At 37.1% G+C, this 24,286-nt stretch overlaps 1 pseudogene; it reads right to left on the bottom strand.

The window, feature by feature from the left end:
* Positions 1–577: 577 nt before the first annotated feature.
* Positions 578–9,049, bottom strand: LOC112934176 (large ribosomal subunit protein eL38 pseudogene; annotated as a pseudogene).
* Positions 9,050–24,286: the final 15,237 nt, after the last annotated feature.

A 24,286-nucleotide genomic window follows, 5' to 3' on the forward strand; every position in this document is an offset into this window, starting at 1 on the left:
GAACAATTGTTTTGTTTCAGTGTGGAGGTGAACTTTGATGGAACTTAGTAAAACACAGAACATTTATTACTGTGATGAATGGCTCTCAGGGGAGTCATTTCCATGCCCTCCCAGCTGGAGTATAGGGCTGCAGTGACAGCGCTGGGTAAGAAAGGGACAGAACAATAGGTTCTGTGAGTTCAAGAAGCTGAGGTTGCCCTCCCTGAGTGGGTGGTATGAGCATCAGTCCTAAGCAGCATATAATTCAGAGGGGAGTGATGGATTCTTGTGGAATGTGGAAATAAAAAGAGGGTAAAATGAGAGCAAATTATGAAAGTGCATTTGAATCACCCAGTGTGCCAAGGATTTTTTTATGTCAACAGATTCCACTATTGAAAAACCACAAACCTGGTGAGTTCCCTGATCAAATCCAGGACCCACTATTCCAAGTAACCCAACAATATTATCCAAACTTGATGCCACTGAAATTGGCCAACTGGAGCAATTGGACAACAAGTATCCTTTCCACCCCTTAAAAAAAGTATTTATTTGTTTGAATTTTTAAAAAAATTAATACAGTTAAATCAGCATGTCTGATTCATTTCATCTCCTTCACTGTGAAACCCAGGGTCAGGGACTGCTGTGGTTTCTCTGCCTTCCCTTTGTCCAAGGTATAAAGATATCTGCTCTACTAAACTGCAAACTTCACATTATCCTTATTTTTCTTGATCTTAACAGTTTTTGCATCCTTTCCCCCACTTGGCTTTGAGAAGGAAGTTCTTGATTTCCTCAATTTTGCCAGTTGTGACTAGGAGACACAGGAAGAGAAAAAGGATCTACACTGCCAGATAGATACCCCCTTTTCACCTTTTTCATAAAAGGTTTTACAAAACACTGAGGCTTTCCAAGCAAGAAAACTGACCCTAGCTCAAGTTAAATGAGACCCTTTCTTGCTACTGGCCTTGGCTGTGTTCTTTTATTTATTTCATTTTCCATTTGTTTGATAAGTTCCTGGCAGTATCTGTGGACATATATGGCTGGTTATTTAAGAAGTCAGATGCCTGGCCACTATATCTTAGAAACCCATGAAGGTAACAACTTGGAAAAAAACTCTGCACTGATTACCAAAGGCCCACTTATAACTTAGAATCTCAGCATCCTGACAGCAAGTACCCCCCTAGAACCCCAGTAAGCAGACAGAAATGGTGTCGTGGTGTGGCAACAACCTGCCAGAACTGCCTTGGCTCTGAGGTTCCATGATTGGCTTTGACAGTGGGTGGAGATGATCAAAAGCCCTTCAAAAATCAGCTTTGGAGGGAAGCTCCATCTCCTTTTATCTCTTCCAATCCAGTGTTTCCCCACTGCCCCCTGCTAGGATAGACTGTCAGCACCAGGGCTCCTCACTCAGTCTTTTAATGGAGGAAAAAAAAAAAGAAGAAGAAGAAGAAGAGGAACCCAAATACTGAATTTTGAATCCAAGTTCTAAAAAAAATATAAAAGTTTTTATTCATATAATAGTGGATCCTAAACCTGCCGATTATCAGAATCCCTTGATCACATGGGGTTTTCCAAAAATAACAGTTCCAGGGGCCCAGCCCAGTAGAGTCTGAACCCCTGGTCCTGAGGTCAAATTTAGTAATCTATAATTGTAATGATCTCCCAGATAATTCTAATGATTAGCCAGACTGGAGACCCAGAGATTGAATTACATTTTTAAATGTATCCCTAGAGATTCCATGAGAATATATGCTTGCATTTTCATTATTCCAATTCCAATATCCTACCAACTCACACTATCTCTTTCCACGGTCTTGGAATGGTTAATCTTTGTTTATAATTATGGCAAATATAGCCCTGCAGAAAGGTTACATTTCATTACATTTTTACTAAAATCATTGAGCAACTTAACAGATGAAAAAGGAATTCATAATTCTATTTTAATAACACCCCAGCAAGTATCCTATTATTTCGGGGGGGGGGTGTAAAATTTTCAAAATGAAACTTCTTTACCTTCACTTGAATTTCTAAAGTCTGAAAAACATTGCTTCAGATTCAAGGCAAGAATTCAAGGCTTTTCCTCCAAGCCCTCTTCTACCCATTCTCCTAGCCTTCCTCCATCTCCAAAGAGATGTGGAAGAGAACTCACGTGCATTCTTTTTCCAGTGAGGTCTAGTAGAAAAACAGATACTATACTAGGTATTTTAACAGACAAAATTTGATATGGGAAACTTTTTGCAGATGTTGGAGGGCTCAAAAATAGCAAAAAGGAACACTAAGATAACAGAGTTAGGTAGCAAGCAGATTCTACTCTTAGGGAAGAGGTTAGAATTGCCAGAATTGGAAGTTAGGGGAAGACCGCATAGAGGTAGGACCTAGGTCTCAGGGTAGGGCACTGCCAAGCCACTGTTGGTATTTAGGTGCTTTGAGGAGAGCTCTGACTCCCAAGGGGGCCACTGCATATACCCTCAGACTGCAGGGAGGCTCTGGAAGTGTGGAGAGAAGCTGACGGCAGCAACTAATTATTGCTGCCAAGTGAAAGGCCACTGATAGGGTGATATCCAGAAACAGTTAACAGAAAGGAAGAAGGAAAAGCCCTCTCTCTTCCTCCTGCTGTCCAGTTTCTCTCAAGGGCATCCCAAAAGGAACCCAGATGACTAAAGAGAAATGTGGTTTCCAGAGTCTTGGCCCTTGCATCAGAAAGTAGAGTAGAGTTAGGGAAGTTTTGGAGCTGGAGGATAGTATCTTAATCAAGTACAGCATTAGATAATACTTTGAGTCAAGAGAGCAGTGAAACTTGCATTGGCAGGAACATACTTAAAAGGTTTTGTTTTAAGAACTATGCCTTTTTGATGGTTAGATAATTTTCAGAAAAGCATAAATCACTCTTGAAGTGTCATGATGTCCACTAGCATATTAAAAGAACTGGGGGAAAAAGAAAGAGGTGGGGGAGGGAAGGAAAAAAAGAACTGAGAAGTCCTGCAGTAAAGAAATCTGCTTTATTTTGTTTAATTACTATTTCTAAAGTGTATTTAGTGTGAATCCCTTATTTTTCAGATATAATATTCCTCAGAACATTCAAACTGTATTGCAAATGCTACTCTAAAAAAAAAAGGCTACTTAAGTACTTAAGTCTAAACTGTTTTTTTAATCTGTTTCCAAGTTTGAGAAAAAAGAATACATCCAAGTGAAATGGGAAGAAAAATAGAATTCTATCTGTAAAGAATTAGATCTACTTCTCCTTCATGTTTCCTGATATCTGTAAAAGGAACATCCTCCTCTGCCCTTAAGCATACTGTTAGGAAAAGAAATTCTCATTCAACCTCCAGAAGAACCGTTAACTGTAACACAAACCACCATCTTCAACAAAATCTGAAAGAAACAGGGGAAGTGTTGCATGAAGCTGAATCATCTCAAGAGCCCTGGGATACTGGTACTGCCCTTAAATATACAGGGTAGCTTGAAAATTATTTCATAGAGATGGAATGACTATATTCAAGGAGATAAAAAGAAGCTTTATTACTTTCAGGATTATGGTTATTTCTATCCCTCCCATGCCTGCCTCTGGCTGGAAGAGGCATCTGACCATAACCCCTGACACAGAGTGAGCCTGAAACACACAATTCAGCACAGTAAACTTTGGGAGTGGGTCTGAGGCCACCAAGTGGCAGATGCAGATGAGTGGGGAGAAAAATCTGTCTGCAAAGGGAGATGCTGAGAGAAAAGGAATAACCAGGATGGAGAGAGAGGGAGGAGAAGAGAAAAAGAGAGAGGGAAGGGAGGAGGAGGAGGAAGAGAGGGAGGAGGGAGATGAGGAGGAGGGGAAGGGAAGAAGAAAGGAAGGCTGTGGGGGGAGGGAGAGAGGGCAGGAGAAAGGAAGGAAGGAATTAAAAATAACTGCCTGATGATTTTCCAGATTCCTTGGGGATTGGCTCTAAATTATCCCTATTTAACTAGAATGTTTCATTTTATAACACCACAATGTCCAACTAATATGAGTGTCTATCAAGTTATGCTAATTTGGCTTTTACCTTTGAGTTGGATTTTGTTCATGAAGATGGCTGATTCCTGTCTGGAAGTCTGCAATTTCTTAAGCAAAAGCAGTTTGAATTAATTATATCTATTCCATTCTTTATTCTAAAAGCAGGTCCCAAAAAGTTCCAAACAACTGATTGTGGATGTAAGTAGCCATCACATGACTTGAGCACACGTCCTTCCATCATGATATGCCACCTACGGACCTGACATGATACATGATATTAAATCATATTAAGATAAGACGTTAAGACCCAGTTCTAGGTCTTTTTTTTTTTTTTTTATGAGAGAGAGAGACAGGCAGAGGGAGAAGCAGGCTCCATTCAGGGAGCCCAACGTGGGACTCGAACTCGATCCCGGGACTTCTGGATCATGCCCTGGGCCGAAGGCAGGCACCAAACCGCTGAGCCACCCAGGGATCCCCCAGTTCTAGTTCTAAGAAACTTTTCTGTACCATTCATTTGGAAGCTGATTAGTTGAAACAGAAGTCTCTAATAGTTTTGTCTCCAAGAGCAACATGACAAAGGACAGAACTTCCTGAGCCAGAGGCAGGAGAAACCAAGCCTAGTTAAATATGTATAGTTCTAGGGATTAAAATCTATGAGGGGTAACTGGCTGGCTCAGCCAAGTCGACAGGTGACTCTCTTGACCTCAGGGTTGTAAATTTAAGCCCCATGTTGGATGTAGAGATTACTTAAAAATAAACTCTTTTTTAAAAAAATAGAATAAATAAAATAAAATCTCCTATTCACATCCTAGCAGACACAGTTTCCATTTGAAGTTAGGTTTTGTTCACTGGACCTGACTTCACTTCATAGTTAAAACAGCACTTCGGAATATTGCCCCAAACCACAGCTCCCTTTGAAGGTGACCTACATAGAGTTGCTTCCACTTGCATTCTCTTGCCTTAAGAAGTACCACTTCCTCCTCTTCCTAAAATCACTGGCTTTGTCTGGTCTCTTTTTTTACTTGGTTCTTACTCTTTCCACCCTTTTGGAATTAGTCTACTTTCCAAACTTGACTTTAGCTGGAATACAGATTTAAACTTCCCTTTGCTCAATGGCCTGCAGTTGAAGGCTAACAGCTGTGCTTATCCTCATTTAGGTTTGCTCATAGAGAGCCCCAGCATATGCAAGAAGGAATGTTCTGAAAATAACATGGAGTATCCTCTTGCCCATAACCAGAACTCTGGTCCTGGGTTATTTCATAAGTAAAACAACCTATGAAAAATTAACCCCTATATAGGCCAGAAAAATTACTCTTAGTAAATAATTAAGTAGTGTTTGTTTCTTCTCTTTAACAGTTTTAAATATTTTATAAGCTATTTCTGAAGTTCTAGGGTCTAAGAAGTTTGTTATTGCTAATGATTCTGGATTGTTTTTTCATGTTTCTTGAAATTTAGAACTGTGAGTTCATATTTGGTGGCATTTTATCTAGAGGAATCTTCTGTGCAGGGTTGAAAATATGTCTTTCTAGAAAAGACTTTTAATTACTTTTATTGAGGGCATTAATATTGCTATCAGCCTGAGATTGCTTTTTATACTATTTTCTTGGAGAATGTAGACCTTTTGGAGAGTGTAAATTTAAATCTCAAATTTGAGTGAGGGGAGCCTGAGGTTTTCAGGTGTTTTTCAGACTCTCAGGATTTTCCTTCCCTTCCCCCTTCCCCAATAGAGCAGGCTAAACAAAAGATTCCTTTAAACCTCTCTCTAAGAGGGGCTAAATGTTTTCAGTTCTCTTTCACAGATGTATAGTCATTCAAGGGTTCTTTACTTTAGGCCTCTTCCATCCAAATTTCTGCCCTTCATAAACCCAAAAATGTGTCTCCTGTACTTTCATAGCCACTCAAACCCAACCCATTATTAACTAGTCTGGCAAAAATAAATAAATAAATAAATAAATAAATAAATAAATAAATAAATCCAGAGCAGTAAAAAAAAAAGTCACTTCTGAAAACAGACTTGCTTGGTAACCACTTTTGATCCCTTATAGACTTACACTGAAAATATCTTCTCAGGCAAAGTGAAAAAAATTGTGCAATCATCTGCTGGCCTCCATCAACAGAAACAATTAATATGGAGAGTGCAGCACCCCTTTCAGTATACCTCTCATAAACATTGTTCAAAAGTTTTCTAGTACTCCCCAAAACAAAAAGATAGAATGAATGCTTCCTTATGAGAAAGGTTCTTTAGAATCAGCTTTGAGAAAGGAAGGAAGAAAGGTTGGTTCCTATCCTCAAAGAAATCTAGGCTCTTCTCAGGAAAATCAGGATTTAGACCTTAAATCTAATATTTAAAACTCTCCCCATTTTCAATTTTTCTTTGGTTTGATTTAAATGGAAATCTTTGAGGGGGAAAATTATAAGACCATGCTTTTATAACACTAAAATTAACTTTCAATTTGATCAATTTACTCAAATTCAACCATCCATTAAAAAAAAATATATATATATATATATATATATATATGCACTAAGTAATAGCAATCAGAAAGATTACTTAGAAAAGAGTTATTTTGAAAACTTGCCTAGAGTAATGCAAATCTCATATGCTAGATAGAATAGTCACAAGTCTTCATGATTTTTGAAAACTATTAGCAAGCAAGTTCTCTCATAATGTTACAGATCTTCTTGGAATGGTATTACTTAGCCTTTCTTGGGCATCTATTTTACTGATTACCAATACAGAGAGTATTTGGATCTAGCCTAAATTCTTCCTTCTGCAAATCAAACATATTTCCTCTGGTTCTATTCTTAATGGAGACCAGATTCTTACATAATAACCCTCATCTTCTTGAAGACTCACCCTCTCAGCCATGCATTCCACTGCATTGTCTTAGTTACTCAGCCGCCATGGAGGATATCCTGAAGGGAAAAGTTCAAGATCAAACGAGATGTCTCTCTTCATGAAATAGCAAATACAATTTTCTCCTTTTTAGTTTTATTAACAGTGAGAAATTCTCTTCAAATAATGCTCTGAAACCAAATGTGCCACAGAAAATATATCACTTTTAAATCCCATAGAGGCTTGAAAATGTTACTCTAGTAAACATTTTCCAAGTAATGCTGTTTGTAGAATAACTACAGTCTGAGTTTTTCTGTCATCAGAATCAAGTGGCTGATGCTCTAATGACTGTTTCTGGCACAAATTATATTGTTCAAGGGTAAACTTTGATTCTGTATCTCTCTAACTTCATTTTCGAAGTGAAGTAGAATGCAGTGTTAATCAATTCAAAGTCAGTTAGTCTGGATAATTAAATTCTATGCCCTTCATTCACCGTCTATCCTATATCCCTGCTCTTTCCCACCTCTACCCCAAATACATACATAAACACAAAGCCTTTTATTCTCAATAACTGATTTTTATGTCTGACATTTTCTATATATTTATACATTTTCTCCATATAGACCCTCTCTCTATAGGTCTATTTATCCTATAGAGTAACCATGTATTTACAAGATCATTACAAAGAACAGAAGGCAAAGCCATTAATAGTAACTATACAATTGCTATTTAAGTACTTCTATAACTCCAGATTTCTGTTAAGTGCTTTATATTAGTTGCCATATTTCATTCCTTTAACAACCTATTATGAGTCAAACTGTGTCCCTTCCAAAAAGATATTTTGGAATCCTAACTCCTAGGACCTCAAAGTGTGACCTGATTTGAACATTTAAGGAGCAAGGCCTGGGGCAGATCCTTCCTTCAGAGCCCTCAGAAGGTACCAACATTGCCAACACCTTAATTTCAAACTGCCAATCTCAAAAAAATAAAATAAATAAATAAATAAATAAAAAATAAAAAATTAAAAAATTAAAAAAAATTTTTAAAAAACTGCCAATCTCTAGAACTATGAGAGAATAAATTCAGCTGTTTAAGCCGCCTAGTTTGCAGTACTTTGTTACAAAGCTCTAGAAAACTAAAGCACAACCCTACAATTTAAGTCTTAGTCTCTCTCTCTTTTTTAAAGATTTTGTTTATTTATTCATGAGAGACACAGAGAGAGAGGCAGAGACATAGGCAGAGGAAAAAGCAGGCTCCATGCAGGGAGCCCAATGCAGGATCCGATCCCTGGACTGGGATCACAATCTGAGCCAAAGGCAGATACACAACCACTGAGCCACCCAGGCATCCCTAAGTCTTAGTCTCTTTTTGTAAACAAGAAGATTGAGGAATAGGAAGATTAAAGACCTTCCCCAGGGTCACACTGGTGGTAGGTGCTGGGCTGTCATTTAGCACAGATCTACTTTGCTCGAAAGTCTAGGTGCTTTCTACTACCTCACTACATCTCCAAACTTAAGTTATTAGCTATTTTTTCCATCTATATATCTAAGAAAGCACACACAAATACACACATTGTACATGGGCTTACAGGCTATATCTAAAATTATATAGTCAATGTATTTCTATATTGTTTATTCTGAGGAGAACTTGTTGAAGACCACTTCTCCATGTTTTGGAAGTTACCACAGAAAGCTCAAGAGGTAGTAGAATCATTGACCTGGTCTGGGAAAGGCAAGGATATTCACTGGTGCCATGGGTATCAGTTACATTGTTCTGGACATCAATGGGCAATTGAAAAGACATGAGTGGGAAGGCATTAGGATAGTGAGAGACTTTGTCCTTTCCTGACTGATTGAAGTTGGATATGGGAAATGGAAGCAAATCTGATTAATTTTCCTGGGAGACAATCCCAGTTCAAGTTGGGAGACAGGCAGTAAGATACCCAGAGAGCAGGTGGTCAAAAAACAAAGATCTGAGAGGAAAGAAGAATTTCCCAACTTTTAACAGCTCCTTCAGCCAAACTCTGGACCCATGGCCAGCTATGCCAAGAAAGGAGCTATTATCTACAGAGGAGTGCACTGTTCACTCTATGAAGGTGTCTGGCCAATGTGGCAAATGGGGTCTGAAATTCAGCCTGCATTCCCCCTATGAGGCTGTGTGGCATAGAGTTCTGCTGTGCCTCTTCAGCAAAAGGAGCATCTTTTTCTAATTCACATAAAGGCATTGCAAAGGTTACCTGTGGTCCCAGAAACCATTACCTCAAGATCTGGGCATTTGCATCAGACCCTCTGATCATTCTTCTGCTCTGGGGAATAGAACAGAGCTTGTTGGTTATTGTAGAACCAAAAAGTAGTACTTCATAAATGTAATAGTTTTATGCATTTGAGATTTTCTTTATTTCCCTTAAAGTTAAAATTTTGTTTATTTATTTATTTAGCTTTTATTTATTCATGAGAGACATAGAGAGAGAGTCAGAGACATAGGCAGGCAGGTTCCCTACCGGAGGCCCCAAGCGGTACTCAATCCCAGGACTCCAGGATCATGCCTGAGCCAAAGGCAGACGCTCAACCATTGAGCCACCCAGACGCCCCTCCCTTACAGTTTTTGTTGTTGTTATTGTTGGAAAGTTCTCTTTTTTTCAGCTAAAGAAGTAAAGACATGCAACTCTTACTTATGCTTTTTTTTCTTTTTTAAAGATTTTATCTATTTATTCATGAGAGATACAGAGAGAGAGAGAGAAGCAGAGACACAGGCAGAGGGAGAAGCAAGCTCCATGCAGGGTCCTGACCCCAGGACCCTAGGATCACGCCCCCGGGCCGAAGGCAGGTGCCAAACCACCGAGCCATCCAGGGATTCCCATTTATGCTTTTTTCAAATTGGGACCAAAGTTTGAAGAAAAAAACACACCAGGAGCGCTGTGTGAGTTGCTAGATAGCAAATAGTAGAAATATATAGGAGTGAAATGCTAGGGCTCACACGTTGGTTAGATAGATCATATGAAGCCCAGTTCTGCTGCACAAATTGGGCCAATTAACTTCCGATGTCTAGGGCAGCCCGGGTGGCTCAACGGTTTAGCACCACCTTTGGTCCAGGTTGTGATCCTGGAGACCCGGGATTGAGACCCATTTCGGGGTTCCTACATGAGGCCTGCTTCTTCCTCTGCCTGTGTCTCTGCCTCTCTCTCTCTGTGTCTCTCATGAATAAATAAAATTATATATAATTTTCCTCACTGGAAAATGCGAGTTTGTTCATTTATCCAACGTATACTTTCTAGGTGGCTACTATGTGCCTGGTATTGTTTTCATATTCCCAGGGCAAGGTCCACATTCTCATGGAGATTAAATTGTAGATTGGGGTGGGGGAAAGGAAAAGGATAAGAAGCTAAAATATACGTATAATTTAATAGACAAAAGCCCTCTCCTCACAAATAAATTAATAAACATTTCTCCTTTGCATTTCTTGGTATCCTATCAGGCAGAATCATTTATCTACCAAGGAGTGGGGCAGGGGATAGAGTAATGTAGGAGGAATGCAAAATTATTTAAAGAGTATTTAGTTGCTGACATCCAAGTAGGATCTCTAAATCCACAGCAGAATAGTCTGTAACACCCGGGTTTTTTTGAGCAAAACAAATCAGGAAGACTGACTGACAGATTATGGAGTTTTAAGTATACCTGGAGTAATGAGAAGGAGGATATGAGATGGAGGAAGCTGAAAGTCCAAAGGAAAAAAGGGAGGAGAAGAGGACTCAGAAGCCACTGTTTTTGTTCTCTGCCCTCATTTCTTTGGGCAGAACCTCAAACACCTGGATGGGTGAGGAGAAGCTGGAGGACATGAGGGTTTGTGGCTCACTTCCACAGATGCAGCACAGGAAGACTCCCAGATGGGGTTGCCAGATAACCCATAGAAAGTCCAATTAAATTTGAATGTCAAATAAGCGATGAGTAATCTTAATGTAAGTATCTCCCACTTCAGTAATATTTGGGACATTCTTCTACTAATTTTCCCTATTGTTTATCTGAAATTCAAATTTAACAAGGCCTTCTGTATTTTTATTTGATAACTCTGGCAATGCTACCTGGGGAGGATATTAGCTTGGGGCCCAGCCCCCAATGGTATGGAAGTGATGGCATAGAAGTAGTAGCAGGAGTGTTGATAGCTAGACCTAAGGAAGTATTTTTGCTCTACATATAAAGTTCTTGGATTGATCCTGAACATAGTAGCCTCTCAATAAATCCTTAATGAACTATTAACTATTAACTAATTGAGACGTAATCAATTTTGCCTTCTGGCTATTATCACATCTAACCAGAAGTTGATCGTAACTCTAATACCATATGAAACTACCAGTTAGCATAAATCATATTTAAAAAAATTAATGTGAGAATTAATACCCACTCTAAATGCACATGTGCTTTATTATTCTAGTTTCACAAAGCATATGAAAACCACAGCTGTTGATAATGCTTTTGATTTGCCAGATCCTGTAACAGTCCACTTATTTTGCCTTGAACATGGCATTTGTACCACATTAAAGTTTGGCAAGCTTAATCTTTGCTAACCACTGGCAAATGTGAACATGCTATAAAATATAAAAATATATCTCAGCCAAAGCCATTATCAGGTATATATTTGTTTGGATTTGACTAAGAACCTTTAATTTGTTCATGTGTACTTGGCATCTTTACATTCTTTGTGGTGATTATGCTTGCAATGAATATACTGCATGTCTAATAGTCAGCTAAAGCTCTAAGTGCAGTAGATGAGGAGAGAGAAGAGGAAGAAGTCCTATTTCACTTCTGTTGGAGTGAGAATGAATGTCCATAAAAGCTTAGAGAAAGCTCTTCCAATGGCCACTCTTGTCCATTCTCCAATCCGACCTGCCCCACACCAAAAATATTTTTGAGTAGTCTGTGTATTCTCTTTCATAGCATCATATAAGAGAATCTACCTTTGCATGTATCTGGCCACAAGCCTTAGAATAAAACCATGTTATCTGGCTATTAACTAACACAAAGCTCAATAAAATTGTCCTCTCTAATATTCCAACACATTGGACTCTTTCAGTCTGGAAACCCACACTACCCACAGAAGCAGAATAGGTGTAGGTGGTATATAATCTTGGGATTATTGTTCTGTTTGTTTGTCTACTCATTTAAACAAAGATAGCCAGAGCAACATCATATTCCCTTCCCAAAGGACATCACAGAAAATTTTTCATTAAACTCCTATCTATTTACATTCCCAAAATTTGAATCACCTCAAAGCCTTTCAAATATGGCATCTCATATTTATCTCATAACATGTTATAGAGTAGGGAAGGTGAGGGGCTCTTGGGTGGCTCAGTTGGTTAAGTGTCTAACTTTGGCTCAGGTCATGATCTCAAGTCCTGGGATGGAGTCCTATGTATTGGGCTCCCCGTTAAGCTCAGAGCCTACTTCTCCCTCTCTCCTTGCTCCTCTTCACTGCTCATGCTCTCTCTCTCTCTCTCTGTCAAATAAATAAATAAAATCTTTTTTTAAGTAGGAAAGGAGAGAATTACATATTTATTATTTTCATTATGCAGAATCTAAACGAAAGGAAATATTTCACAAAAAGATCAGAATTAACATCCACTTAATTTAGCTTTCTATCCATGCCTCCCTTTCAGTATCTCAGTGAACCACATTGTATGCATATTTTTCAGTGCCTAGTAAATGGACACATTGGTAACACTGAATATAAATGTACTCACATCCCAGGTTTAAGTTGGATTTAGTTTTATCAAGGTAACAAAACAAATCAACCCTCTCAAACAAACCAAAACAAAACAAAGAAACAGATCCTTTTTCTTAAAAGTCACTTACTCATTCATAAATTCAGTATTGAGTTTCTATTAAATTCTAGGTGTTATCTTTGACATTGTTTACTTCAGAGAGTAAGATAACATGTAAAAGCACTTATCACAAGGCCTGATGTGTAGGAGGTAACCAGTAACATTAAATTTCCTTTATTCTCAAATTTTTCTCCTTGAACTAATCAATCAATCAAAACCAATATGCAGTCTATAGAAAATTATTTGCTTCCAATTCAGTGTCATTTCTTTAAACTCTCTTTGTAGTTATATATTATGACATTTAGGCATGAGCTTTTTTTTTTTTTTTTTGCATGAGCTTTTTTTTTAAAAAAAAAAAGATTTTATTTATTTATTCATGAGAGATACAGAGAGAAAGGCAGAGACATAGGCAGAGGGAGAAGCAGGCTCCCCCAGGACTTGATCCCAGGACCTCAGGTCACAACTTGAGCCAAAGGTAGATGCTCAGCCACTGAGCCGCCCTTAGGCATGAGCTTTTAAGTCAGGGAGACTAAAACACATGCAGGCAGAATCATAGCTTGTGATTCTTGCCTTGCCATTTTGTGTTGTAAAAAAGGAGAGGGAAAGTCAGTCAAGTGTTCTGGTATTAATATCTATAAACACACACACATAAACACTTTTAAGAGGCTGTGTTCTTAGTCTAGGCAATAGCTTTGTAATTAAAAATAAGCATTTACTATTTTCTTTGGTTGTTTGACTGAATGTAATATTATTTACAAGCAATTTATATACATAAACATAACCTTGAAGACAACACTTTCTGCCCCATCTTGCATCCTATTTTTTTCTCTCTCTCTTTTTTAAAGATTTGTTGAGAGAGAGAGAGAGAGAATGAGGGAGCAAGTGCACGTGTGTGGGGGGGTGCAGAGCAAAGGAATATTCAAGTGGACTCCCTGCTGCCAACTGGGGAGCCCATCACGGGGCTTTGATCCTACAGACCTATGAGATCATGACCTAAGCCCAAAACAAGAATCCAACATTCAACCAAGTGAGTCACCCAGGTGCCCCTTGCATCCTATTTTCTATTTCTATTTGCTCCCACCCCTACCCCCATCCCCATACTTGGCTTCCAAGACTAGGTCATATATGGAGGAGAAATCAATCTGAGGCATCATTAATTTTTACCTTTCAGTGGTTTTCATGATATATGCCGTTTGCCACCACTATATTATGTAGCAATCCACATCAATTCTTGAGACATCCAGAGCAAACAGATTTAAAGGTGGTTTCAGGTCCAACCAGATATTTAAAGAACTCATCTCTGACCTCTTCTGGTCATCTTATTAAAATACATCTACCACTCTTCAGAAGCACTTGAGCAGTTTCATGCACTCATTTAACAAATACGTTTTAGCACCTATTATGTGCCAGGCACTCTTTAAGGAATGACAATAAACGAAACAGATTTTTAAAAAAGCCTTCTCCCTTAAAATTCAGCTGGGGAGACATTTAAACTTTACTTGTTACAAATAAATTAATTGTAGAGTATTTCGGAAGATAAATAAAAGCACTTTTATGAGTGCTTTTAAAAAGAGAAAAATAAGTCCGGATAAAAGGAATCAAAAGTACTGAGAAGGCAGAGCCAAAGAAGCAGGTTGTAGATTTAAATCAGATGTTCAGAATAAGAGTCAGCTAGAAAGTAGAATTAAACAGACTTGAAGGAAGTAAGAACCTCAGCAACTTAAGACCTAACCCATGGGTTCTCAAATTAGTTAAATTAAATATCATTCCATGAGCAGGGCTCTTTTTCACAGAGTTTCCAGAGAGATTTTTGAAGTCAGTCACACTTGTGTTCAAACCCTGTATTGGTCAGCTTTTGCTGCAGCAACCAAATTCTCAGTGGCTTACAAAACAAATATTTATTTTTTGCTCACATTTTATGAGGCTGTAGGTTAACTGTGGGTCAGCTTTGACTCTGATGAGTCAGTTCATCTGGCTTCAGTTCAGCTACATGTGTCATCTCATTCCAGGAACCACAGCTGAAGAAACAGACACCCTCTAATGCATATTGTTCTCATGGAGGAAATCAGGGTGACGTACACCTAATCAAACTACAAAATTTTAAGTTTCTGCTCACATGTGGCACATATCAAGTCCATTCACATTCCATTGACCAAAGAAATTCGAACTGGCCAAGCCCAAAGTCAATGCAGGCAATGAGTATATATCTGGCCTGTACATAGAAAGAAGTATGGCAAGCGCAAAAAGGGAATGAATAATTGTGAACGAATAATACAATGTAACTTTAATGTGTCCCTCAACATCTCTGAATCATACCTTGTCCATCCATGAAACAGAAATAAGAACAGACTACGTATTAAGAATAAATGAGATATTTGTAAGTATATTTATCATAAGAACTGGATTACAATAAGGGATCAGTTGTCATTTTTTTGTCTTCTTCCAAAGGTGGCATCATCACTGTGGCCCAATTACTATGGAGGCTGAAGTGGCTATGAGGATGTGTTAGAAAATTGAGGAGCATGGTATTCAAGAAATCTGGGTTCAGTTCTTCCTCTAAATCCTGAAAGAATTATCATCTATAAAGTTAGGCAGCTATCTAAATGATCTCTACGTTTCCTTTCCAGTGCTAAAGATCTGCAGTATAAAACATGTACAGCAGGTGGTTTTCTTCTAGAGCCACTGTTTAGTTTTAACACAAGGTGGCGCTAGACAACAACTTAATGAAAGAAGACAAAGACTTTGTATGTGTGTGTGTGTGTGTGTGTGTGTGTGTGTGGTGAAGGCTGGAGTTTCAGACTACTATTATTTTTTTCTAATAGATTGTTATAAAACAGAACTCTTGTATCTGATAGTTCCTCAGAAAGCATCGTTTTGAGGAAATGATATCCAAAAACAAAATGAACACTCCCATTGTAGGGCCTTGTACTTTGGGAGAGGACCTGAGGAACCTAGTGACTGCCCCAGGCAATTTCTAGGGTTCAACTTGAAATTTGGTAACTTCTTCCCTTTTTAGTAGAAGGGTGAGTTACTAAGAGCTGTGATTTAGGATGATACATCTAGTAGTCATGTCATGGGAGCAAGGAGTATCTGTCAAGGGGGAGAACTGTTTAGGAAACTTTTACAACAGACCAGAACCCACGTGCAAGGATCTGAAATAGAGTAGTAGAAGTGAGTATAGACATGGTAAAGTGCTGCGATGACAGAAACTTTCGAACTTGGCAATTATTTAAATAAAAAAGCTTCAAGTAGGATAAGTCATTTTAAAAGATGACTATTAGAAAACTAGGTAAATGTTTGGGTCAGTGACAGAAAGTGATAGGATGGCTTTGAGTGGCCAGTATTGCTGTTATTCCTGTACTTCTCATAAACAGAGAAGAAACCATGAGTGTTTCTGCCCTCTTAGATACTGAGGCCACCCCTTGGTGCATAAACACTAGTATTAAAAGGGCCACACTTGCCTGCTGTAGAGAGTATTGAAATGCTCCAGTATATCAATTGACCTTTTCTCCAAAAAAAATGTTTTATACATTTTATTAGTGGTTATTTAAAATCTTGAGGCATTTCTCTATTGATAATGGGGAAGGCTATGCACTTAAGCCAGAGGGTATATGAAAAATTTCTGTGCCTTTCACTCAATTTTTCTGTGAACTTACAACTGCTCTAAAAAATGAAATCTATTTTTAAAAATCCTAAAGGATTCTAGAAAGATGGTGGAGTATGAAGCACTAAGAATCTGTCTCCTCTGCTAGAGAATGATTGCACTTATGGAATTAGTCTTATCTAACTATTTAGGAACTCTGGACAGTTTACTGAAGGCTTTTAATGTCTAGGGGGAGACTTGGACAGTTCATTTTGGTCTCAGTTGTGGGTCTTAGCACAGTAGCAGCTACCCATTCCCCACCCCCAGCCATGAGGCAGGCAGCTGTGCACATGCTCCTGAAGCAGCTTGTGTACAGCTTGCAGGAGCTAGGGTAGGCAAAAAGGACCCTATCCTCCAAGTATCAGGGATCTGTGCTCTAATCAATGATTGCTGCTTCTGATCACAGAGGTGCAGACAAAGAGGCAGGCATCCATTGTTGTTGCACCTCCCCTCCATTAAGCAAACCTCTCCCCATCTGGGTAAAATGACATCCAGGAGATTTAAAAGGTTAGCACTCTTTCTATACTCCTTTTCTTTTCTTTCCTCTTCTTAGTAGTCAAACATTAAAGACCAGAACATTCAAAAGCAACTGTATATATAGGGAAAATCAGAAAGTAATCAGGCACCCAGGGAAAGGCTTAGAAAAGATCTAAGAAGACTTTAAGTTTACACCTTGACACAGAGACTGCCTACACAATCAAAAACAAAAATATAACAAATACAATAACAACAACAGGAACAAAAACAGTAAACCCAGGGAAAGGAGGAGAATCTGATTTCCAGAATTACCACACTATTAGAGCCAGATGTTCAGGTTTCAACAACAACAATAAAAAATCACAAGGCATACAAAGAAACAGACACATTTGGCTATTCACAGAAAAAAAAAATAGATCTGTAGAAACTGACCCTGAAAAAGATCTGATAGCAGAAATATTAGACAAAAATTTAAAACAGTTATCTTAAAGATGCTCAAAGAACTAAAGGAAGATATGAGAAAGTTGAGAAAACAATATATGAACACATTGGAAATATCAATAAAGGAATTGGAAACCTAAAACAAAACAAAACAAAAAGTAATTCTCGAACTGAAAAGTTCAACAAATGAAATTAAAAAATTCCCTAGAGGAATTCAAAGGCAGATTTGAACAGGCAGAAGAAAATCAATAAATTCGGAGAAAGAACATGGAAATTATTGAGTCTGAGGAACAGAAAGAAAGAAGGTTGAAGAAAAATGAACAGAACTTAAGGGGCCTTTGGTACACTATTAAGTAGACCAACATACGCATTGTGGGAGTCCCAGAAGGAGAAGAGAGAGAGGGGTAGAAAGAATATTTGAAGAAAATAACAGCTGAAACTTCCTAAACTTTATAAAAGACATGAATATAAATATCAAAGAGTCTCAATGAACTCCAAGTAAGATGAACTCAAAGACTCACACAAAAACACATTATATTCAAACTTTCAAAAGCCAAAAACAAAAGGACAATCTAGAAAATAGCAAGAGGGAAGCAAATAATCACATAAAAAAGGATCTTCAAGAAGATTAAGGGCAGATTTCTTATCAGAAACTTTGGAAGCCAGAAGGCAATGGGCTGATATAATCAAAATACTACGAGAAAAAAACTGTCAACCAAAAATCCTATATCCAGAAAATTCTATATCCTTCAAAAGTAAGGGAGAAATTAAGATATTCCAAAATAAACAAAAACTGAAGTAATTTGTTACCACTGAATCTGCCCTGGAAGAAATGCTTAAGGGAGTCCTGCAAAGTAAAATGGAAGGATGCTTGACGCCATAACAAAAACTCAAAGCTTTACAGAGAAATAGAGGTAACTGCATGAATAATTAGAAAAGCTAGTATTGTTGTAACAATGGTTTTTAATTGTGTTTTTTGTTTTCTACATGATTTAAGAAACTAAGTTAAAACAGAAAAATTCTAAGACTAAATGCTAGTATTATTGTAACTTTGGTTTGTAACTCCAAATCTTGTTTTTTACATTTTTAAAGAGATTAATGTATTTAAAACATTATTAGTTTATGTTTTGGGGCATACAATGTACAAAAATGTAGTTTTTAAGACATCAATAGCTCAAAGGGGTGGGATGAAGCTGTAGAGGAGCAGAGTTTTTGTATATTATTAAAGTTAGACTGCCATAGGAGCACCTGGATGGCTCAGTTCATCGTGTCCAATTTTGGGGTTCAGCTTAGGTCATGCTCTCATAGTTCTGGGATCAAGCCCCACAAAGGGCTCTACACTGGGCATGAAGACTGCTTAAGATTCTCTCTCTCCTTCCCTCTCTTCCTCCCCCCACTCATGCTCAATCTCTCTCTCTCTCTCTCTCTCTCTCTAAACTAACTAACTAAATAAAATCTTTTTAAAAAGTTAGACTGATATAAATTCAAATTATACTGTTATAACTTTAGGACATTAACAACATCCTTTGTTACCATAAAGAAAATAGCTAAAGTATATTTTAAAAAGGAAATAAGAAAATAATTTAAACATTTTACTACAAAAGTTCAACTAAACACAAAAGAAGACAGTAATATTAGAAATGAGGGATAAAAAAATCTATAAGGTATTAAGAAAACAAATAGCAAAAATGATAAAAACCTCCTAATCCTTTAATTCCTTTATTTTTTTATTATTTTTTTATTTATTTATGATAGTCACAGGGAGAGAGAGAGGCAGAGACACAGGCAGAGAGAGGATAAGCAGGCTCCATGGGGAGAGCCCGATGTGAGACTCGACCCCGGGACTCCAGGATCGCACCCTGTGCCAAAGGCAGATGTCAACCACTGACCCACCCAGGCGTACCTAAATACACTTTTAAACAAGCAATGGGTCAGAAAAATTACAAGGAAAATTTGAAAATCCTTAGAGACTAATGAAAACAAAAACACAACATGCCAAAACTCATGGGATGCAGAGAAAGTGGTGCTGAAAGGGAAAATTGTAGCTTATATAAAGACTTACGTTAAAAAAAAAAAAAAAAGACCTCAGATCAACAATCTAACTTTATAACTTAAGGAACTAGAAAAAAAGAATAAATTAAATCAAAAGCTAATAGAAGCAAGAAATAATAAAGATTAGGCAGGGATAAACTAGATAAATGATAGTAAAATGATAGAGGAAATAAAAAAAATCCAGAAGTTGGCTCTTCAAAAAGATCAACAAAATTGATGAACTTTTAGTTACATGGACTAAAAAAAAAGAGAGAGAGAAGAATCAAATGACTGAAATTAGACACATTACTACTGATTCCACAGAAATAAAAAGGATATGAGACAGTACTATGACTAACTGTATGTCAACATATTGGATAACCTAGATGAAATGGGCAAATTCCTCTAAATGTAAAACCAACCAAGACTAAATTGCAAAGAAATAAAAATCTGAAAAACTTATAACTAGTAAAAAGATTGAAATAACAATAAAAAACCACTTGACCAAAGAAGCCCTGTACTCAGTTATTTTACTGGTGAATTCTACCAGACATTTTATAAAAAGATCTTATTTATTTATCTGGGAGAGACAGAGAGAAAAAAAAAAGTGGCCAGAGAGAAAAGCAGACTTCCTATGGAGCAGAGAACCCAATACAGAGCTTGGTCCCAGGACCCTGAGTTCAAGACCTGCCTGAGTTACCCAGGTGCCCCTGAATTCTACCAAACATTTAAAGAACTAATACCAACCCTTCTTCAACTTTTCCAAAAACTTTTAAATTCATTCTATGAAGTCAGAATTATGGACATACTCAAATCAGACAAAGACACTAAAAGAAAACTATAGACTAATATCCCTGTAAACATTGATGCAAAAATCCTCAACCAATACTAGCAAATCAAATTTGACATCATATTAATAGGATCATGCACCATGACCAAGAGGGATTTATTCCTGGAATGCAAGAATGGTTCACTATACAAAAAACAGTCAGTGTAATATATCATGTTAACAGAATAAAGGGTGTGTGTGTGTGTGTGTGTGTGTGTGTGTGTGTGTGAATAGGATCATCTTGATTGATGCAAAAATAAAAGTACCTAAGAAAAATTCAACACCCTTTTATGGTAAAAAACAAAAACAAACCCCCCAAAAACCTAGAAATAGAGAGAAACTACCTCAACACAATAAAAACCATATATGAAAAACACACTACTAACATCATACTCAATGGTGAAAGACTAAAAGCTTTTCCTCTAAGATCAGGAAAAAGGCAAGGATACCAGCTTTCACCACCTCTACTCTACATATTACTGAAAATTCTAGCCAGAGCAAGTAGGCAAGAAAAAAATAAGTAAAAGGCATCTAAATTGGAAAATAAGAAGGAAAATTGTATCTGTAGATGACATGATCTTATATATAGAAAACCCTAAAGATTACATACACATAGAGAAAAAAAAGATATTAGAATAAATTAACTCAGCAAAACAGCGGGATACAAAGTCAACACATAAAAATTAGTTACATTTCTATACAGTAACAACCAACAACCTGAACAGAAAATTACAAAACAGTTACATTTATAATAGCATGAAAAGGAATAAAATACTCATAATTAACTTAACCAAGGAAGGAAAAGACTCATACAACGAAAAACATAAAACATAGTTGAAGGAAATGAAAGAAGACAAATAAGTGAAAACACATCCCATGTTCATGGATTAGAAGACCTAATACTGTTAAAATGTCATTACCATCCAAAGCAATCTACAGATTAAATGTGATTCCTGTCAAAATCCCAATGACATTTTTTTTTCAGAAATAGAAAAACCCATTCTAAAATTCACACACTTGGGATCCCTGGGTGGCGCAGTGGTTTAGCGCCTGCCTTTGTCCCGGGGCACAATCCTGGGGACCCGGGATCGAATCCCACGTTGGGCTCCCGGTGCATGGAGCTTGCTTCTCCCTCTGCCTGTGTCTCTGCCTCTCTCTCTCTCTCTGTGTGTGACTATCATAAATAAATAAAAATTAAAAAATAAAATAAAATAAAATTCACACACTCTCAAGAGACCTTGAATAGCCAAAACAACCTTAAAAAAGAACAAAACTGGAAGACTCACATTTCCTGATTTCAAAACTTACTACAAAACCATAGTAACCAAAACAGTGTGGTACTATCAGAAAGACAAACATACATGCCAATGGGATAGAATAAAGAGCCCATAAATAAACCCTTGCATATATGGTCAACTCATTTTTGACAAGGGTGCCAAGACTATTCAGTGGAGAAAGGACAGACATTTCAAATGGTGCTGAAAAAACTGAATATCCACAAGCAAAAGAAGGGAATTGGATCCTTACTCAAATTATATATATAAATAAACTCAAAATGGATTAAAGATTTAAATGAAACACCTACGGATCCCTGGGTGGCTCAGCTGTTTAGCACCTGCCTTTGGCCCAGGATCAAGTCCCATGTCAGTCTCCCTGCATGGAGCCTGCTTCTGCCTCTGCCTGTGTCTCTGCTTCTCTCTCTCTCTCTGTGTCTCTCATGAATAAATAAATAAAATCTTAAAAATATAAAAAAAAATAAATGAAACACCTAAAACAATAAAATGCTGTGAAGAAAACAGTCAAAAGCTTCACAACATTGGATTTGGTAATGCTTTCTTAAATGTGATACCATATTGAAACTCAAGAAAACTAAACAACTTTGTGCATCAAAAGACACATCAACAGAGTAAAAATCCACAGAATGAAAGAAAATATTTGTAAATCATATATCTGATTAGTAATTGGATTAATATCCCGAACTTAACTCCTAAAACTCAATAACAGAAAAAACAATCCAATCAAAAACTGAATTGGCAAATAACTTGAATAGGCATTTCTTCTAAGATGTATAAATGGCCAATAAGTACATAAAAGATGCTCAACATCATTAATCATTAGGGAAATGCAAATCAAAACTACAATGAGATACCACCTTATATCCATTAAGGAGGCTACTGCTATTAGCTAGGATGTAGAAAAATTGGAACCTTTGTGCTCTGTTGGTGGGAAGAGGAGGAGATGTGCTCTATTGTGGAAAACAGTATGGAGGTTCCTCAAAATTAAAAATAGAATTATCATACGATCCAATGATTCTACTTCCAGGTACCTACCTAAGAGAATTGAAAGCAGGGTCTCAAAGAAATATTTGTATACCCATTTCATAGCAGCAGTATTCACAATATATAAAATCCAAGAGTCCATCAACAAATGAATGGATAAGCAAAATATGGTATATATATATGGAATATTATTCAGCTTTAAAAATGAAGGAAATTCTACAATATATTACAACATGTATGAGCTTTGAAGACATTATGTTAAAATAAGGCAGTCACAAAAAGACAAATATTGTATAATTCTACTTATATGAAGTTCTTAGATTAGTCAAATTCATAGAAACAGAAAGTACAAGCATGGTTGCCAAGGAGTGGTGGCGGGGGAGGGGGGGAGGGAATAGGCTGTTATTGTACAATGGAAATAAAGTTTCAGTTTTACAAGAAGAAAAAAGTTATGAAGATGGATGGTGGTGATGATCACACATTATGAATGTACTTAATATCATTGAACTGTACCCTTAAAAATGGTTAAGGTGGTAAATTGTATGTTATGTGTATTTTAACACAAAAAAATTTTTTGGAAAAAAAGAGCAGTAAAATGCAAGAAAGAAAGAACAAATGAACTCTGTGGCAATTCTCCAGCTTCTTGTATGTTAATGCGGCAACATGGTAACAGTGAAAAGAATGGTGGTTTGAGGGTCAGAGAGACTGGGTTTAAATCCTAAAGTCCAGCTCTCTAGTATTATCACTTCACTTCTGTATAAAATTGACCAAAAGAGAACACGTTCATTTAGGCAATTAAGGTACTGTCTTATCTTCAATAAGTTGCTTAATCGCTCTGAATCTCAAACCCATTCATAACATAGGAGAAATAGTATCAATCTCAGAGATTTGTCAATAAAGGTAGTGTGGCTAGAGAGTAAGCAAGCAATAAATGCCAATTCGCTTTTCCTTTAAAGAAAAAAACTATTAGGATGTTCTTATGTGACTTCTGTCAGACAAATTCAATATGAGCACAGAGACATATCCTAGCTTTGATTACCTGTAGCCTCTTTTTATAAGAAATGCTAAGTTCTCATCATACAAGTTACTTGAAAATTAATCTACTAAGCTGACCTATAGCTTGAGACTTAAGATATTCACTGGTTCACAGTAAATAAAGAGGAAGAAAGAGTTACACAATGCATCTGTGTTCCAATTACTCAATCTCTATCCAACTGAAACTTTGCTTCATAAGAGATTAGCCATAGCCCCTGAGAGCAACAAAACATCCTGAATTGCAAACTCCATTTGGTCACTTCACAGAACCCTTATAAATCTCAGTTGCAGTGAATGTGTCTCTTATATTATTTATGAAATGAATATTTTTAGAGAATTTTTACAATAGTTATCATCATTAGTCCTTCAGCCAACTTTCCAATATGGAAGAAGAAGAAATCAATGTGCAAAATTCATATTTTTATTTTGCATTTAAAGGGAAGATAGAAAAAAAAATAGAAAAAAAAATAAAGGGAAGATAGTTTGCTCTTTTCAAGGAATACAGGAAAATTTCTGGGATGTAAGATTAATAGATAATTTCCAGAGTTGGATTGTTGCTGCTTCCATCTCACTTTAGAGATGGGCAAAAATTGTTTATCACCAAAAGACCAAAGGACAAATGCCCTAGAGCAAACAAGTGTGCAGTATCCACCAAGGGGGTGCACAGTGTCAACCATTTACTCTCTCAGAGAGAGACAACTAAGCAAGAGTACTTGAAGTGATGGTGTTCTACCTTTACAGGAGTCAGGGATGAGAATGCCAGACAAGTCATAAAGCATACATTCTCTCTGATGGAAAGACATGGGCAAAGCTCCACACAGTCCAACATCTATTGTGAGCACTGCTCACAGAAAGATGTATGCTTCAAGTTTTGCTTTTTTGGATGAGAACCCAATTACTTTCCCTTTCAAATTGCTTGTCCCTTTTATTCAATCATATGAG

This window comes from Vulpes vulpes, chromosome 9 (genome assembly GCF_048418805.1).
Source record: "Vulpes vulpes isolate BD-2025 chromosome 9, VulVul3, whole genome shotgun sequence".
NCBI classification, from domain to species: Eukaryota; Metazoa; Chordata; class Mammalia; order Carnivora; family Canidae; genus Vulpes; species Vulpes vulpes.